The sequence below is a fragment of the Stigmatopora nigra genome, chromosome 16, assembly GCF_051989575.1.
Source record: "Stigmatopora nigra isolate UIUO_SnigA chromosome 16, RoL_Snig_1.1, whole genome shotgun sequence".
Taxonomy (NCBI): Eukaryota; Metazoa; Chordata; class Actinopteri; order Syngnathiformes; family Syngnathidae; genus Stigmatopora; species Stigmatopora nigra.
The window spans coordinates 4,391,769-4,410,854 of NC_135523.1; the positions used below are offsets into that span (position 1 = coordinate 4,391,769).

At 36.2% G+C, this 19,086-nt stretch overlaps 1 long non-coding RNA gene across 1 annotated transcript in view; it reads right to left on the reverse strand.

Moving 5' to 3' along the window:
- Window positions 1-3,973: 3,973 nt before the first annotated feature.
- LOC144209383 (uncharacterized) overlaps window positions 3,974-19,086 on the reverse strand; it is a 59,029-nt gene continuing 43,916 nt past the window's right edge. Inside the window, exon 7 of the long non-coding RNA XR_013329107.1 lies at window positions 3,974-4,066. This is a non-coding gene — a long non-coding RNA (uncharacterized LOC144209383). The remainder of the gene's footprint in view (window positions 4,067-19,086) is intronic.

The window sequence follows — 19,086 nt, forward strand, 5'->3', positions numbered from 1 at the left end:
CTGCTAAAGTGTTAGAAGCGACTTTTTCCCTTTTGTTCACCTGTGTCAGTGTAATGGAAGAAATTATTGATTTATTCATATGCACATTCACATACAGTTGGTAAGCTAGTGACTATAACACTACCATGTCTCTGCATTTATCAGGCATTTACAACTTATCAGCATGCCGGGAAATAACCTTGACAAATTGGAGAGGTCATCAGTGGCCTTTCAGATGGATAAAGACCAGGCAGAACATGAGACACCTGCTGTGACTCTCTATTGTAAAGCCTGTTCTCAAGGATCCGACTGTGTTGATGCAAGACAAGACAGGATTTTTTTCTTTTCCATCCAAATGATGGCATTGTTAAGGGGATGGAAGAATAATTCGACAACACTACACTACGTACAACTCCACAGTACTTGAAGCATTATTGCCATAATGTACTGCAGCTGTTTGCTTTCTTGCATCAAAACTGAATATTTTGACAGATGTAATATTTAATTAAGATTTATATTTTATATCCATCCAGGTACAACTGCATATATTCTTGCTTAGTGTCAAAATGTTCTCATTATTTGGCTTGTTGTCCTTTTCAAAGCAGCTCCTCAAACTCATATTTTAGGCCTATAAATTTCTGTATTACACTATTACGTCCCTTTATGGCCAAGAAATATAGAGAAATGGCACTTTTCAGTTCATGAGGATTCTATCAATTGATTAAAAAGAATCCATTTTATAGCAATTTCATGGTTTATTGGTCCTGAATTAGCTCACTTCTACTTACTCCATGCTCTCATTTCTGACATTATGAGTCCAAATGGGAACATTTGCCAAAATGTGTATTTTATAATTTGTAAACCTGAACAAGTTTCATAGCAAAGATGTTTAATTTTAAATGTGACTGGCATGGCAGAGAAAAGGTTCAGAAATTTAAATAAAAGCTTCCTACTGGCTTGGTAATGGGATTAGTGAGTAATGGTCTGAAACATGTTTGTTTGTCACTCTTTGATATGTTGAGTCTGGATAACTTCATATAATCCAATTGTCGACTTCGAATTTTGCTGCTGGCAATAGCCGGTGATCAATGGAAAATAATAGATTCCAAGTGTGTTAAAGGCTACGCTTTCATGTCAATGTGTAGTTTTGTCTTCATCTATTGTTGTTTTTAGTTTGTTTGTTTTAGCAAGCATTGAAATTATCCTTGATATTTGCATATGTTTGTCTGAGTTGGGAAAGCTTTTGTATATTTTAGAGACTTAATGAACATTTAATTATGAATATTTGACATTAAATGGCTTTTTATTTACTTCAGTACTTCTCTCCTAGATGAGAGTTCACTGTGTACCAGTTCTGTGCATCAATGCAAAATAAATAAAAAAACTATGTACTAATTGCACTCCAACTATTGGTGCTTACACAAGAAACAAGATGAAAAACACCAGAAAATTATTGAATATTTACTGCTATTCAATGTCACGGTCGGTTTCAAAAATATGCTGTCACAAAGTACATTTCTCATATCACTATCACAACAAAAGTCCAGTCCATTGCCTATTGCCTCTGTGTTTGCTAATCATGCTCCAACTGGTTTCTCACCTGATTCATTACAACCAACATTATGCAGGCAATAATGTCCAAATAGATCATAACATCAGCCTACAAGTGTGCTGATCAGAACAGACATTAACTCGACAAAACCGCAGGCATTCAATCGAACACAGGTTAAAAACCACTGACCTATAAGTGCAGCTTTGACTTGTGAACTTAGTGTGTTACTCAACTTGATTCTGACTTATGCAGCCCTCTGGTGGATGCTTAGATTGCTAGTACACACACACACACACTAGGGCACCCAAATCATTCAAGGTAATGACATACACTGCCCCAGATGGTATCACTCCGAGGGGACCACTATCTTGTTAGTCACTGTTTACATCTGCAATTTCTGTATTTTAATTATACATCACAAATCAGAGAAAACAATACTGACACAGTAATCCCCATAAAGTGCAAACTCCGAACTGATCGCGCTCCATCTATCTCAAGCAATATTTAGTAAAACATGCAAACTCCACACAGTGAGGAGCAACCGGCGATTGAACCCTCGACCCTAGAAATGTGAGGCTAATGACTAGGCACCAGGCCAATTCAATAAAAATATAAATTATTCCATAAATAAAGTTGTCAACTAGATTATTTTTAGATACAATATTTTCACAATTGGTGGGGCTCAGTTCATACTCGCCAATGTGATTAATTTTTATAATCCTTGTGATGCAAAAACTATGCTCTTGTTTTATCAGTTTATTTGCAATGAAATAGATTTATTGATTAATGTGCAATTACCGGGAAGGTTCGCTACGCCATGTAAAATGACAAATGTCAAGCTTTGATGGGGCATGGAGGCTATCATGGAGTAATCATAATGGATAATCCATTAACAAGGACTCCGCAGGAGGGGTTCATTAACTGAGCCAAATATGGGCAGCACCTTTTGTCATTGTTCAAATCTTTTAAGTAAGATGGATTATACTTCTGATGTGAAACAGACTGTAGTCAGAAGGAGAACTTGTACATTTGTATTTACTCAAGAGCTCAATGATGATGCTTAGTCTATGTGTATTAATCGAAAAGCAAGTTTTGAAGGAACCAGCAGATGCCTTTCTTATTAGGGCTGTCCAGGTTAATGATAATGAAGAATTAACTGGATTGATGTGTAATTAGACTGATTGATGGAGTCACGAGGATGGGAGTCTCCCACACACGTGCACAATGCAAGTTTAATATGATGGAGGACTCTGTTTAAATACCAGATCTTCATCATCTTCTTCACATGACATCATGTGTTCCATGTACTGTGTTTTTGTTCATTCAAGTTAATCTAATGTAAGTGGCATAATCTGTTTCTTTTTTTCCCCTCCAGTTTTAAAGAACGAATCTCATTTTCAACTGTGGTTAGATGGCACTGTCCCCATTGTGTCATTTATTGTTACCACGCCATTTGACTGCCGCAACACTAATATTATGTAGCAATTAAAGCTTTTGTGCTTTCGTGTTGTAATAAGTGTCATCTATTTGAAAAGACTATTTGGAGGAAAAAGTTAGCCATTCTGCTAGAATATTGGATGTGCTTCTTTACATTGTTTTGTATTTTATTACTTTGCTTACAATGATAAATCTACTACTCTGACAATACTGTACAATGCTGCGTTGCCAGGTATGAAACACACTAACACCCACTTGTCACTTTCATTTTGACTCTACTTTGAGCAGTTTATCCTTAGAGAGCAATGCTGACGGGAAAGTGTCGGCAGGTTACAAAAAGCTTTCAAAATGGTGACTAATGATAGAGTGTAGATGGGTCCATATGGAAAGTCATAAATCCATGGACAGAGATAAATTGCCACAGGCTCGGTATACACATCAACACTACTGCTTCGTTCAAGAGAAAATGTGTTCTCTTTAGTCATTTATCCACCTGTAACTTTATGTAAATTGTGTTTTACAGTATCGGCTTCACTTTAGTTGATGTGATTCCTGTACAGGGCGAAGTAATATAAACAAGGTGGCTGTCAGGTCGATGCTAGTGTTGCCTTTGCAGTAAGTTTTGTTTTCAGGGTAGACAAAAATCAGGGGATAAAAAGACTCTCACAAACCTGCCTTCTAGCCACTGAGCCATATATTTGGTTTGTATATACAGGACCATCCCAACAGCCCTAACTGAGTCACGTAGTTGACGGTTTCACAGTGTAGGAATTTACTGTCTCATCTCCTGTTTACTAGCCCAATCCCACTAGGACCCATAAAACTACACTGCAGCAAGTACAACTCAAAGTCAGCAATTTTGTAAATAAAATGGAGCTCCAAAAACATGGAGCCGAGCAACATGTTTTGGTTGTCTATTTTTTTGGTTCAGTATAAAATACTATCACACTTTTTTTTACAGATATCAAAATAATTCTCGCTAGGAGTCAGTTAGATAAAACATTACCTCGGTAAAGGCAGTCCTGAAGGTCAGCAGCAGATTCAGGCAAGTCAATATTCTCTCATTTAGTATGGCTCTCTCAAATGTTGACTCTTGCCCTGCAGAAGAAATATCAATGAAGTGATATACAATACTGTTGATCCCATAAAAAAAACATTTATGAGTGGAGGAAATTTCACTATGCAGACAAATGGGTGTGTCAAAAAATGAGAAGGTCTCAAGACCGCAAGCTATTAACATAATTATTATGTTTGAGTTGTCCTCATTCTTCATAAAAAAGCTGAATTTTGAACAAGAAGACGCAGCTATAAGTGGGCTTAGTGAGACCCCTTTTTTTACAAGGACAACACATTGATGCATTGTAATTTGAATTCAGTCTTTTGGTTGTGAACATGAATAAATGGAGCTTTTCTTAATTAAATTATAATGTTTTAAGCTATGATTTATGGGTGTCCAGTTTCATGCAGTTATTGATGTGTTGAGAAAGTGCGATCCAGGAGAAGGGTACAACAATGATCTAGGCTTTGTCACCCTCAGATTCTGTACCTGTCTTTCTTGAGGTTACGGGAGTGAGTGTATATGAGAGGCCAACAGTAATTGGCTTTGAAAAGTGTTCTCATATAATTGGTGGTGGGTGGTTTAGGCCTGCTGGTGAAGAGTTAAGTTTGTTTTCTTCTCGATGCGTCATTGTTGTGGTTAACAGGCTTCATGTTGTGAAGTTTGTGTGTGTTTAAAGAGACAGGTTGTTTAAAGAAGAGGGTGGATAGAAAGATACAAATATTTGAGTATTAATAAACTCAACATTTAAAATGCATATGACTAAGGTTTTTTTATAATTTAAGGAAATATGCCGGTTAAATATAAGAATGATTAAGAAATATCATGAATATGGTTATGGTCTTAGCTATGTAGGTTTCTGAGTCGGATATGCAGGATTGCCATGTCAGAAAATACTAATCTGAAATAGTAGTCATGGATTGAAAAGTAAGCTTCGCTGCCAAGAAATTAGAAGAGAAAGCTCAACATGTCCTCTAGCTATAGTACAATCAGGTCTGTTGAGGCTAATGTCACAGTAGAAATTGGTATGTCTGCCTTTTCTGTGATGGATGCTTTCCAGTGTGCAGACTAAACGTTGGCGCAAAGTGACAGCTGTAGAGAGAAGCTGCGACCCTTTGATTCTGAGGCAGACACCAAACCCTGATGTTAAATTCATGTTTTGACACAAACTGTCTGCCAAGAACATATTGTAACAACACTGCCAAAAATATGAAATAATAATGAATGGCGACTAAAACTAGAGCTGATGCAGCAAAAATGTCTGTGTGATGAGCCACAATGAAGTCAGTCATGTATTTTTTATGAGTTGCTTGTTGCATTCACTATGCGTTTTCCTCATTTTCCAATGCATTTATTTATTCTTAAATTATTTCATCTCGAGAGATGATTGTGAGTCACATTTTTCGCATTTTTTAAAGATTTAAAGCAGTTTTCATATTATCTGTCTTGCTTATCCTTAACGCAAAAGGGAATGCCGTGAAAGAGCCATCACCAAAAGTCTGGAGTAGACTAATGACTTGACTTGTCAAAGTTCAAGCCCTTCCCTTTTAATGTCAAGTATTTCAAATAGATCAATGATCAAAAGTTATGCCATGAATTACGCCGGTGACAGACTCAACAGATGGTTTAGTATTATTAGAATGTGACTACATAACAAATATAAAGAGCCAAAATACTTCAAAATACTGCATTTTCAACCCAAGTGTCTAACTAGTAAGCTTAAAGTTTCCTTGACGTAATTACCACGTCAAGATTTCAGTTATAAAAGCAGTGTAACCCAAGTTCACCAGCCTATTATTGTTGATTTTAAAGTTCTGCAATAAAAAAAAAATCCACTCCATCGTCCATTAAATTATTTGTGTTGATTGCCAAGCGCCAGTCTGCACACAAATGTATAAACAAATGACAGTGCTCAACTAGACATTCAAATGCACACTTGTCAGATGAATGCAGACTGTTGCTTAGTGACAGAGAAGTAAGGTAAGGACAGTGGAAAAATACATGCATTGAAAGCTTGTTTTTCAATCTTCTATATTGCCAATTATTATATGAACATAAAATACAACGAAAGATCAATAATACTGACGATATACTAAACAATACTAAATTATGCATCCCAAGTTCATGTGAGGTATGGTGCAAACATTGCTGCAGGGCTTGATTTATAATACAAAGACGAGTGTAAATGAAAAACTGAAGAGAAATGAATGGATATTGAAACCATGCCACATTCCAAACACATTTTTAGTTGACAGTATTTCCTTTGGCATCTGTTTATATATACGTATTAAATATTCACACTTCTAAAGTAATATCTGCCTATGCACGGTAGTCAGGGACCTTCACTAAGGTCTATTTAAAATTCAAAATATTTCCATAGTGTGACATATTGATCGTACAGAACTCTTAGTATATGACTTAACGGTTTGACTTGTTTTTGATCATATGTTTTTATCTTTGTTTGCTTTTTTATGTGTATTTAAATTCACGCCTGATAGCTCACCTTTTCTTTCAGTCATTGTTGTTTTTAAAGGGCTTATTAAATAAATGTGATATGGTACTGTAACCCTACATCCTTACCATAAACTAAAATTATTAAAGGGTTACCACTTACTGCATGGCCTTGGTTTGTGAACTTTTTACATGAGGATGAGAATACATGAATTTGCTTGAGAATGATACCATAAACCTGAAAATTAGGCTACAAGCCCCCTTTATCAAAACCATGTCAGTGCATCTCATTCAAAAGCCACATCGTTTTAGCATAATAGCAATTTAACAATGCACTATGAGGATAACATGGAATCAAGCACTTAATGGATGATGTAAGAAATTGGGTGTCTATCCAACAACATACTCAGTTTAATCTTAGAGGGTGAATTTAAGCTTGTCTTTCAAACATCAAGGAATTTTCCCATGACTCCACTTACAGTTCAGGGAATTTACTGTAATTTGTTTTCATGAGTGCCTGACGATACTGTTTCCACCTTTGCATCATTTACCCCACACTGATTTATTTAACATTTTCCTCATTATCCTTTCCTCACTTTGGTGAATGTTTTCCTCTGCTTGTTTTGTAGACAACATCAAACATCCCTGACTCCTTCCTCTTTTTGTAAACTTGTTCAAAAGCCTGTCGCCATATTTTAATGAACAGGAATAAACAAAGAATTTGAAGCTTCAGTCAATAAACTTTAAAAAAAAAGAACTAAATAAGTAGCATACAAAGATGTCTCTCCAAAAACTTGCCAGATTAATGGAGTGTCTCTATACACATGTTGAATAAATCACATTTAGAAAAGATAGAAGAAATAAATAACTTTTTTGAACATTTGTATAAAAATAAGCTGAGCTGATCCTGCGGAGGTGTTGAGGTGGGTGGGATATCTATGGCTGCACCTTGAGCTGATTATTTCAAGCAGGTAGCATTATACGGCATGTTTGTATATATAGACACACTCACAAACACATTCAATACACCGAGCTTGCACATGAATAACATCCATACGATGCCAATACCATACATGTAACTATTGTATTGATATTTTGGTTTAGTTATTTCCATATTGACAATTTTCTGCTCTGTTTTCCTTCATCGTAAATTTAGATTGTCACGGGAAACATAAAAATGTTAATCGACTTTTAAGAGACAACATTTTATGTGACATGTAGGAAGACGAAAGTTATTTTCATTCAAAGCTGAAACTGGTGATGAGCTACCAGAGAATCCTGTTATTTTAGGCAGCATGTGATGCTTAAATGTCACCTTTTATTTTCATATTCTTAATCCTGCATAAAGGATTGTGTCTGAACATATTACCATTAGCTCTGTAAGCTCCAAGAATGCTTCACTTTGGCATGCAACGTATTTATACCTACAGAAATATATTACGTTCTTTATTTGAGGTGACATTGTTTTCGGAAAATTGTATTTCATCTAAGTATGGGTCATTGCAATTTTCATTTGGAGCATTTAACGATGGCCAAATTAAAGGAAAAATAGTTTAATCTACATCATACATTTTATTAATAATAGCCATTAATTGCCCTGTTTATTCTAATTTATGCACAATTGTAAGACAGAGTGCCAATCCTGGTGTGATTTAGTTCTTTTTTATTTTTTGTACCCCTACTCCAAAACCATTTATCCCTGTTACCAGAGCTCTCGGTCATTGAATGGAGTTGGAAAAAAAGAAGCTGTCCCTGGATACTATTGTACAACCCTACAGGCCCTTGTTAATGTCTACTGTGAACAGTCCATCTTCACTCTAGAATTAGCTCTGTAAAGATTGAAATGCAGCCTCTGAGACTACCATGCTTAAGAAAGGTGCTAAGACCACATATTTAGAAAAACACTCAAAGGACTTAACGCTCAACTTCTGCAAAGAAATCTGAGGAGCTGGTTACGGCTCTCCATTTCAAAATCACTGAAGCATGAAACAACATGTCAAACTGTAAACAATTGTAGAAAAGTGTTTTCTCACTTCAACAGCATATTCCCTACTGGCTCCAAACTTCTTTGTTTTAAGGTTATTCCATTATCATTTGACGACCTCAATTTAGTATCTCAAAGTAACATCTAAAAAGGCAGTATTCCTTGCTATCACAGTGATTCTGATGTAGTTACGATTCTAAATGCTTTGTTGTTGTTTTCCTTTTTTAATAAGGGTATAATTTGATAAAATGGGATTTATTTTTAATTATTTTACATCGAAGATTGTATTTTGTGGCCGCATCACTCTATCTTTTGTTGTTGTATTATTCTTTTAATATATTTTGTCAAAGTAATTCTACATATGGTAGTATTAACAGAAACGGAGTGATTCTTCATGTTTGTTCAAGATGTTTCACCTTCAAAAACGTGTGTGAATTTAAATGTGCGGTGCCATCCTATTTCTTTCTCTGTTGAGTCCATCCCTAGGGATGGTCAGAACAGGGTTATTGTTTTTCTTGCCGGTGTGGCAGATGAACCACCATCCTGCATATCAAGAGGTTGTTCACCTGCCTGCTGGCAAGAAAGAAGAGGTTTTCACTATCACCTGTCATCTGCTTAAAGACAATCCGTGCAGTATCTCTTACAAAAATGGCCTCCTTTCACAGGAAAATTGACCACTAACCACCTGCGGCTGGACAAGTTAATTTTTTTGTCAAGTTTTGTCACGTTGCGAGTTGAAAACGGGACTATTGTTTAAATGGCATTAACATTGATAAATGTTTTAACATTCCTAAGAATCACATTATCAGTGACAGTTAGTTGTGTGTAGTTAAGTGGTAAGTTAAATTTAACATTATGTTTAACCCTCCAAACTATTTTTTTAGTTAACAAAGCACTTACTAAGACACACAAGTGTTATCTATATACTAGTGGATCAAGATCAGCATTTTCTGTCATGTGCATGACTTGATACCACATTGTCTTATTAGCATGAAAAGAGTAGTGCACCTTATCAATACATTTTCCTTCACTTTCAGTCCATCTAAAAGAATGTGCCATCACAACATTGCAATATTTATTTCCCATGCATATTTTGTGTTTTTCGAATTAAGAATTTATATGTTCCAGAACTCATTTGATCTGACAGCAGGGTAAGAACACATGACCGCAGTAATTCATTTAGACGGATGAACAGTTGGCTGCTTACCAAATATGTAGACAGAAAAAAAAAAGTTCATTAGTTTTATCCATTCATTTTTTACATAAAAAAATGACTTCAGTGCCTCTCTGAGTACTTGTGAATCCATTCTCATTAAGCCATTTTGTACTGCTGGGAGGTATATCTGTGCGACACTTAAGGTGACCGATAATTTCAACAACATGAAGCGAAGGTGGTGAAAAGACTGATTTTTACGTTTGTTCCATTCTGTAAGCCAATGTTACTTGCGATAAACTTCAACTCACATAAGACAGTAATGAAGACGAGTGATACAGAAAATGAATACGCTGATGGAACATTTCATATGCAACAAAGACAAGCCTGCACATGAAGAAGACATCGGGTCAACAAAGCTGATTGGGAGGTCATTCACCATGCAGTCCTAAGTTAATGAACTCCAAATAACAAATGAGCTCATTAAGGGAAAGACATGGAGAGCCAAGTCACTCTACAGACTGAAAACCTATATTTTGCATACATTCCAGATGATGGACAATTTAGATCCAGGGTGTACGCAGCCGTGACAAAAATATCAAAAACCCTCCATTATAATAATAATGCTTCATGCTATTGAGTCTTAAGAATCAGTCTTGCTAATTGTAAATGTACACAACTTTACTGCCTTTGATATATTCTGAAATGCCTGCACATTATTTCTAAGGAATCAATACCCATCCCGTTCATGTTTTTCAGAAGCACACAGATCTCTGGACTATTTGAAAAGGTCCCTGTCATGAGTGATCAATAGTAAACCATGTTTGTTCTAACTCTGCTTGAGCACTTTCTTTGTCTCTGGGAAAGGTGAGTGTTGTTCATCATCTGCTGACTAAGCTGTCCCTTTGAGAAGTAGTGACAAAGGAAAGCAATCTAATGATAGATGAAGGAAACTTCATGCAAATTTCAGACTTACTTTGTTACAGCTTAGTTGATCTTTGTTGATAAAAAATTGAGGATTAAAACATACAGATAGATATTCTATAGCTCTATGAATACGCTGATGTTGCATTTTTGTGAATGACTTTTCCCATACATAATGTTTATTTATTCATTGATTTATTTTTAGACTGATGTATATGTTAATAAAAAATAATCGCTAGGCAAGCCAAGTAGCACATGACCAAACAGTCAAAAGACAATTACAAATGAGGAGGTACATTGTAGGTTGATGCCTGAACCAACGGCTATGAAACAGTTAATTTCTAGGAAATAGATATAAAAGCGATACTTTTGCATTATGCAACCGAGAACAGGACACTTGCCTTGTTTTGTGATTAATTCACAGCATGAGGGGCTACAGACTTCGACCTACTCTCCCTGTTTTCTTCTTCATATGACACCTAACTACCTCCTTTGATACTTTCAACAAGCTGATGCCAACTTACAGATCTCTTAGAAATTGCTTCCCACCTGTCACATAGCACGCATCTAATATAATTGAGGGGAATCCTTGTAGGCTCCAACTGGTTCCTTCAGGGCAGACTTTCCACCTCCTCATACCTTTTCCCTTTTAATTTACGTTGCATAGCCTTTCTTTGAACTTGCCGAGCGCCTCTACAAGATTGTCTGCAATCAGTTCTGACAATACCAGCAACCCCGACAGCTGAGAATTTTGGAGATAGTCCGAAAAGCAGACTGACCTGGCTTCCAACTGTGTGATCTGGACGTGACAGTACTATACATGCAAGTATTTTGTGGCTGACTGAGAAGAAAAAAATAAGTTTCTCTTCTTTGAATGTTAACAGTTAAGAGTGTGGGGTTTCATGCTTTTCTGCATTTTGCCTTTTTCTTTGTTTTTTTTTTTAAATGCACAGTTTTAGCTTCAAACACATTTTACTTGAGATTGTCAGAGTGCACTTCCAACACTCCCGAGGCACAAGCGTGCTGACTAATTCAAAGTTTTCCTTGCTCTGTATGTGTGACTTCTGGAAGCTTTCAGATACAGACCAAATAGAGCAGTGAGACCAGAAAATGCCATGGCAGAGTTAGAATATAAAGACAACAATTCAAAAAAGTGGCATAAACCAAAACAAAACCTCACCACCTACATGCTTTACAGTCTTTAAAGATGCACAAACTACCACCCACTATGCTGCCTCTGATGTTACCTTCAAGTTAATAATGTTAACATTTTCCAACATTTGTTTGTAGCAACAACTTTTTTAGTAAACATATTCTTTCAAAGCAGCCTGTTCTGGTATATTAATAGCTGAACATTAATTCCAATTCCAAGTACACACAGAAGCAAAATGGTACTGTCATAACGTATACAGCATTTTATACACAGAGACAACGATTTGCACAGACATTCCCAACTATGGACAAATTAAAGCCCCATGGATAAAACTAGTCCATAATGGAATGTGTTGACAGTATCCAATATATAGTATCTTTGTGACAGGCCTGAACATTTAATGCATAATGGTTTAAGTTCCCACCAATGAATTGTCCTCCACAACTTTTAAATTAAAATAGCTTCATCTCAAATGTGCTGCTACTCATCTTGGGCTTGTCAGTGTATAACTTCACTCCCAAGGGCATACGCAATTCAAACAAAACAAGATTATATAGAATACACGGACGGGTATGTCACTTGAGAGATGTATTCACCAGATGCTTCATGTTTATTCCTACAGACTATCTAATCTTGCACCTCACGATTCGCATTCAATTTCTGCAGCACATACTTTGTTTGTCTTTCATATTTTACGGAGACTGGCAGAGATCCTCAGGGAACTGTGATGTCCCTCCACCAACCTCCCTTTTTATTTGCAGTTAGCCTTGGGAAAAGCACCAAGATGACTTTTCGAGGGAGAAAAAAATCTATGATATTTGCCTGAAATTTTAGTGCATTACAGCTTTTATAATTAAGGTCATTTGCTACTTGTTTTAATCTTTTTACATCCTAAATAAAATGTAATTTTAATTTTATTTGTCAAATGATTAACACGATTCAAATCTTTGGTTATATTTAATTCCTAAAAAATATAAAGGCCCATTATTTTTATCCTGCTCCGAAAATACATTTGGCAAATGTCAATATCCTTTTGCAAGATGACATTTCTTTTAATGTTTTTGAGTAAACAATGCTCATTGACTTTCAAAGACAGACTGTCAAATAATACGTCAAGCTGGACCCCAGCATAGGCAAGTTAGACTAAATAAAACACTATTTATGCACTACCACAACCTCGTGCTTTGGCTTAAAACTGACTGTGATTTGACACAGGCGAGTTGGCTCGGGGCATTTTCATATCTTGCAGCACACCCACTGCGTGCTACTTGCTTGGTTGGGTGTTTCTTTGTTCATCTGCACAACAATCATCTGACACACTGAACCCATCAGGACTGAGTCAACACTAAGAGTCTTGTCTTTATCTAGCATGGACTGTGTCTTTCATTTAACTCAGAAAAAATGACTGAGATGAACAGAAGCTTCTCTTCATATTCCACGCGAATCTTTATTTGACGTATTTTGTTTGCATTTTCCATTTGTTTCCGTGACTAAGCTTATGTGTATAGATCATGTAAGTTTAAATTTATGCATACATATGGATGTTTAGCAAATAATGAGCAAAATTGTCATTGATCAAAAAGCTTTAGGTGCCATATTTTTCTACCAATTCTAAAATCCAGCCTGAAATAAGTGGCTTAACTGAAATGAGGTCGTGTTTGAAAGATAATATATTATATGCCTCGTTGTAATTCTAAAATGTGGTTCTACTTTAAAGGTGAATTTATATTATTCTTTTTACTTTGTTTTGCTCAACCTTTAATGTCACTTTATGAGATTTGCACGACATTTAGCAGTGGAAATTCTCCTAAAAAAAATGAGACATTGTTGAAGTCTACCACCTGATCTAGCATCAATTGTTCAGAAATCATAATGTGTGGTTTTGTGAAATATCTGAGTGTGTCTTGAGTAATCCATACAGACAATTAGAGTCACGGCTATGTGTTATCAAAGGATCACCTTGATGGCGTCCTTTATTTGATCATTTCACATCAGGGACATTTAAGAATGTCTTTGTCACAAAGGCCAAAAAGCCAACAGTTCTGACTTTGCCTTAATCATTAGTAGAATCAGTCAAGTAATTATAAAGTTAAATAGAGAAAGGAACCATATAACATGGGTTTTATGTTGAATGAGCTTGCTTTTCTCCTTGGAGAACACTGCTAGGTTTTTGCCATCAAATCTCTGTGGATAAGAGATTACACAAAAACAGAAATGTGCCAATGTTGTGAGCAGGGCCAATTTTTGACAATTATGCCACATAAATTGTAATTTTGGGACCAAGATTATCATTCACATTACAGAACATACAATACTACAATGGCCTAGTATATTATTCAAGCCTAGAAAGAGCTTAAATCACATATTTTTAAAAGTCAAAATTCAACAAGCTTCTTGTAATTCACACTTAGTTTGTTTATGAATGAACTATGGAATTAAATTCGAGACAACAAACAAATTAGCTTTCAGCTGTGCATTTGTCTACAGTATAATGCACTTTTGCTCTAACTCTGTTGCTTCCTTGTTGTTTTTGGATAATGCTGTCTATGGCTATGTCATCTGTTTGATAAATAAAACATGCGCTGCTGATTAGAGTTGCTGTGAAGGACAGTTTCTCTCTCTTGCACACACACACACCCACGCAGAGACACATCAACAAAGAATATACAGTGCCTGAGCACTGCAAAAGCATGGTGTATCTTGCCTCATCCCAGTATTAAATAAAAAATAAAAAAAACATATTTGCAGTATTTCTTTCCATCCCACTAATTTATTATAAAAATAATTCATTTTTAATATCGCGTGTTGTTTACCAGTCAATTCGCAGGAATTATCTTACTAAAAAATCATTGGTATAAATAAACCAGTTGATTCAAGAAAAATAAACAATATTGGATGCAGTTTGGTAGATAATCTTGTTCTATATTCATTATTATACTTATCATTTGTCGCTCAGTTCCAAATAAGGAATAGGAGACAAAGTCCTCCCAAAGTGCACACCGAAAAAAAACTTTTGCTAGTAACTTAGAATGACAATGATGTAAACGTCTGTCTAGAAAATGATTTTGTTATATATATAGACCTACACCCTCAACGATGGCAATGACTTGTAATTGACTTGGTAATTTTGCGCTTTGGGCAAAGAAATGCACAGGCACGCACACACAAGACACTGCTTGTTTGCGCATTTTTACCAAGATGCTTAGCAGGCCTTGCTAAAGAAAACACATTCGTCTGCAAGTTGTTTTTATGGAGCCTCAGTTCCCTGAATTCATATAATAAGTTTGTGGAATGGCAAATGGATTTCACAAATGGGCTTGAAAATATATATGTAAATATTTTCTCCTACATGAAGAAAAGTACTGGTAGTTTGTAATGATTTAAGCGCAACATTATTTGCAATCTTTCATTCATAGTGAGACTAAGCTGGGGCAGCTGCTTGCAGTTAAAAGAAATCGCCTATGTATCTCAGACAGCTCAGTGTATGCCGAAGACGATCTTAAAATCATTCAAGCCTTTGGAGCTATAATAACACTGAATCCGTTTGGATAGATGGTGTTAAAATAACAATATAACTTGCGAGCAGAAAAGCCACAGCGTGCACACTCCGTTCCCTTTTCGGGCAGTCTCGCCCTGTGGAGTTTTTAGCATTGTGCGATTAGTCTTATTTACTTTTAATGTGACAGAGATAGAGAACACCACATAGCCCCCTTTTATTACAAAGCCTTGAGAAATGGGGGGTTGTGCATCACTCTCCCAGTCATTGTCCGCTCTCTCAGTCTATCTCCTCCAATGTTTCTCTCTCATCATCCATCAATTTTCCACTTAGGTCTGAGAGGATGCATTGTCTTAAGTTCACGAATGGCAAACCGTGCTTTGCTTTCCATAACCCTCACCTCTTATCTGTCTATGTGTCGCACCATAATTCACTTAACGGTGGCAGGTGCAGTCAGAAAATGGAAGAGCTGTTTGTTTTATTGTTTGCCGCAGCAGCTGTTGGAGAGCGATGATGAGTTTTTAAAGACTGTCTTTTCAGGAGCGACAAAAAGGGAGACCTGAGTTGATATTGAAATCAAGGCAAAGGCCAGAGTCTACCTCCCTTTCTTTGGCACACCACCCCTTATGTAATACTTCCAAATTGATTTTTACTTGGCTAAATTAGTCATCTGCAGTCTTCTAACTAAAATCTCATAACTATGTTGCCAACCTTATTTATTGTGTTCAAGTGAAGCTATTACAATACCTTAGCAACTCTATGACTATTTTCCAGAGTCCATGTGTTGAGGTAAAATAATAGCAATGTTGTTGTTGTTGTTGATTTTCGATTTGAGGGATGCTTATTTGTGTTCCATCTAGAATAACTTTTGATTCAGACATTGTTTTCTCCAAAGAGATTCCCATTGAGGTGAGACTAAATGGTCCAAAGCCCTCCACTTATTTATTGATTGTCTTGGAATCATTAAACGAGACAGGGAGATCTGTGACTGCTCCTGTTGATACTCCAACTGGCTGATCATAAAGGCAATGTAGCTTGAAATAAGTTGAATTCCTTCTTTTGCACTTACTAGATCAATTCACAGGTGGACAGGTCTAGTCGTTGCGGGAGATTATTAGACTTTTTTTTTCTTTTATAAATGACAAATTCTGGTTAATGTCGGAAATTGTGTTTGGAGAACACATGCCTTACAAAAGGAATCTGTTGGTCTACATTTTTTTCCCTACTTGGCACCTGTGGTATTCAATTTCTTTTGTTAGACTGCTTGACATGATTTTTGTTTTTATGTGAAGTCTAAGAATTCTACAACTGCTCTACCAACATGTGGACTGGGTAAACCTTGCCAAAATGGGATTAAGTAAGGGATATCTATCAATAATAAGAAAAACTAATAAGGTAAAACATATTTTAATTTTGATGCTGACCATCCAACCAATAAGACGCCCTGACTAAATAGCTTAATTTAACCATGGATAAATTATGGAACACAGTCACAAATATTAATGCAAGAACCAGATGCTGGGTTATTAACTTTATCTGAAGTTATAAACAGGTAGTTCGTAAATATTGTACCACTTTGGACATTGTTGACAATGAATGTTTCTAAGAACAGCCTTGGATATGTATTTTATCTGAACAAATTCTACTATATGTTCAGAAAAACGATTTCACTGGGACTTGAGAGACCCTTGTAAAATCTCCATTCCATGAAACGCAAGGTTGTCTATTCACTTCCACTTTAATAACAGAAGTTTGAATATATAAAGTACCAACTTGGCAGCCATCAGTTAACTCAGATTAAGACACACACACAGCTTCCCTGTGATTTATCATCAAACCTCGTTGAAATAAACTCCCACCAAATAACTCTTCTTTAATAGATTAACACATCAATCTTACAAAGCTATAGTAAATCGCAAGAGTTCACGATATGACTTTTCGCAGAGGTCATAGAGACTCCTCTGTCTGCAGACCGAGAAACGTTACCCATGATAAGCAATGGACTGTTTGCTCCCGTAGATTAGGTGTTTATAAGTGGGGCCAGGAAAAAGAGCCACCTTTACAAACTGATTCAAGGACAAATGCCAGCAATTTATAGCACTTCCCTGCAATCCTTTATAAATGACAAAGATGATGAGGACGCATTTTTAAATGTCATATTATCATCAACCAAATTTTTTTTGTAAAATTCCCCAATATATTATATAAGTATGTGTGTGATTGTTCATTAAAGTGAATTCATTAGCAAAAATGCAATTGCAATGTTTGATTAATGATTGAAATGTATTTTTGTTCATACAATCCTTATCCTTTTTATCCATTTCAGTACAAGGTTTCTTTTGTGCAATATCATAGTTTTTTCACTAAGCTTTAAAGTTTTTTGGAGAATTTGTCTTCTCTCCAATGATTCTAGCATGCCTTTTGGTGAGAATGTTGTTCTGTATGAGCACTGTCTCACCTATGATCTGATAAGGTTCTTGCCTTTTATGACCTTGCACAGGATAAGCACTAAAAATAAAGGTTGTGCTATTCACTGGAAGAAAGAATGTTTCAGATAACTTTTATGTTCAGAAATTGCAGTTGCATTATTCTACAATGAATGTTGAGATACGTGTATGGCAGTGGCCACTAAGATCACAAGGCTACAAATAACAGGATCAAGGATTAAATCCTCTCCAAAGACAGAACAGAAAAGAGCCTAATTTAATCTGTTAGTCCAGCAGTGCAAATGTCATGATGTCACCAGCTACACTATCTTTAACACAGAGGGCTTAGTTTTTAAAAGATTGTACTTGTTATCTTCAGTAAGTATTTCCATCCCAGCGCAGCCCGCAGTTCATAGAAGAGACAACTCAAGTGAAAATTGATTCTGAATTAAATGGTTTTTGTTCACTATGAAAACGGACTGAAAACATGTATTTATCTAATAGTTATTGGATACAGTTTCAAGGTTCAGAAGCCCTTAGCTACACCTCAATTACTTAACATTGCACGTCCAAGATTTTGTTTGAATGGGACCTTTATGGAGTGATACTCTCTAGAGAAGATGTAGAGGTGGATTTTTGGGGAAGGATGAGGAAATAAAGTGACACTAACAGAAATCAACCAAAAGATACAGGGAAAAAAGCCAATCTTTTTCACTACAAATGGTGAAGGAAAAATTCCTTCCTCGAGAAAGAAGCACTTAACTCACAAAGGCAAACAGCCTCAACTTGACTTTGAAATGCATCATCATTAGAAAAGAAGTTTAATATAATTCTACAACAACTCTAAATTAAAAAAATATTTGTGACAAAAAGCCAAATGCAATTGTCCATCAGCATTATTTAAAAAGTCCCTATAAGGCTAAAAGGTTAACTGAGATTTAAATGGTTAATAATTTCTAATAAAAAATTAAAACCCAATATATATGAAAACCCCAATTTCCCTTGTTATGTTTAGGTGAGACGTACTTTATAGCTTTGAATGTGTACAAGCTTCTCTTTTAATTATCCTGACAGTGTGTACCTATCATCCACACAAAGTGACCCTTTTCTCCGCAGCCTTGCCCCACCTTTCTATCTATCATATTTAGCAGAATTAGATGCCACTCCTTCAGCCATGCCTGTCTACCTTTTAATTGGCATTTGATATTCTGTGGTTGTCATTTCAAGAGGGAGAACAAGGAGTTGCCATTCATCATGGCTGCTATAAAGCAGGGCCGGGTGAGGTGTCACTCAGCCTGATGGCTCTGTAATATGCTTTGGGTTACCGACATCCCTGAGCCGCCTGTCAGTTAGCTCAGTGCTCCATCTTCGCCCTTATTTAGGCGACCGCGATTTCATTTAGCCACCCTGTCCATCAGTGAGACGCTGTCCTCTTAAAACGTTCACTTTTCAGCCTTACTTTTCCACTCATCCA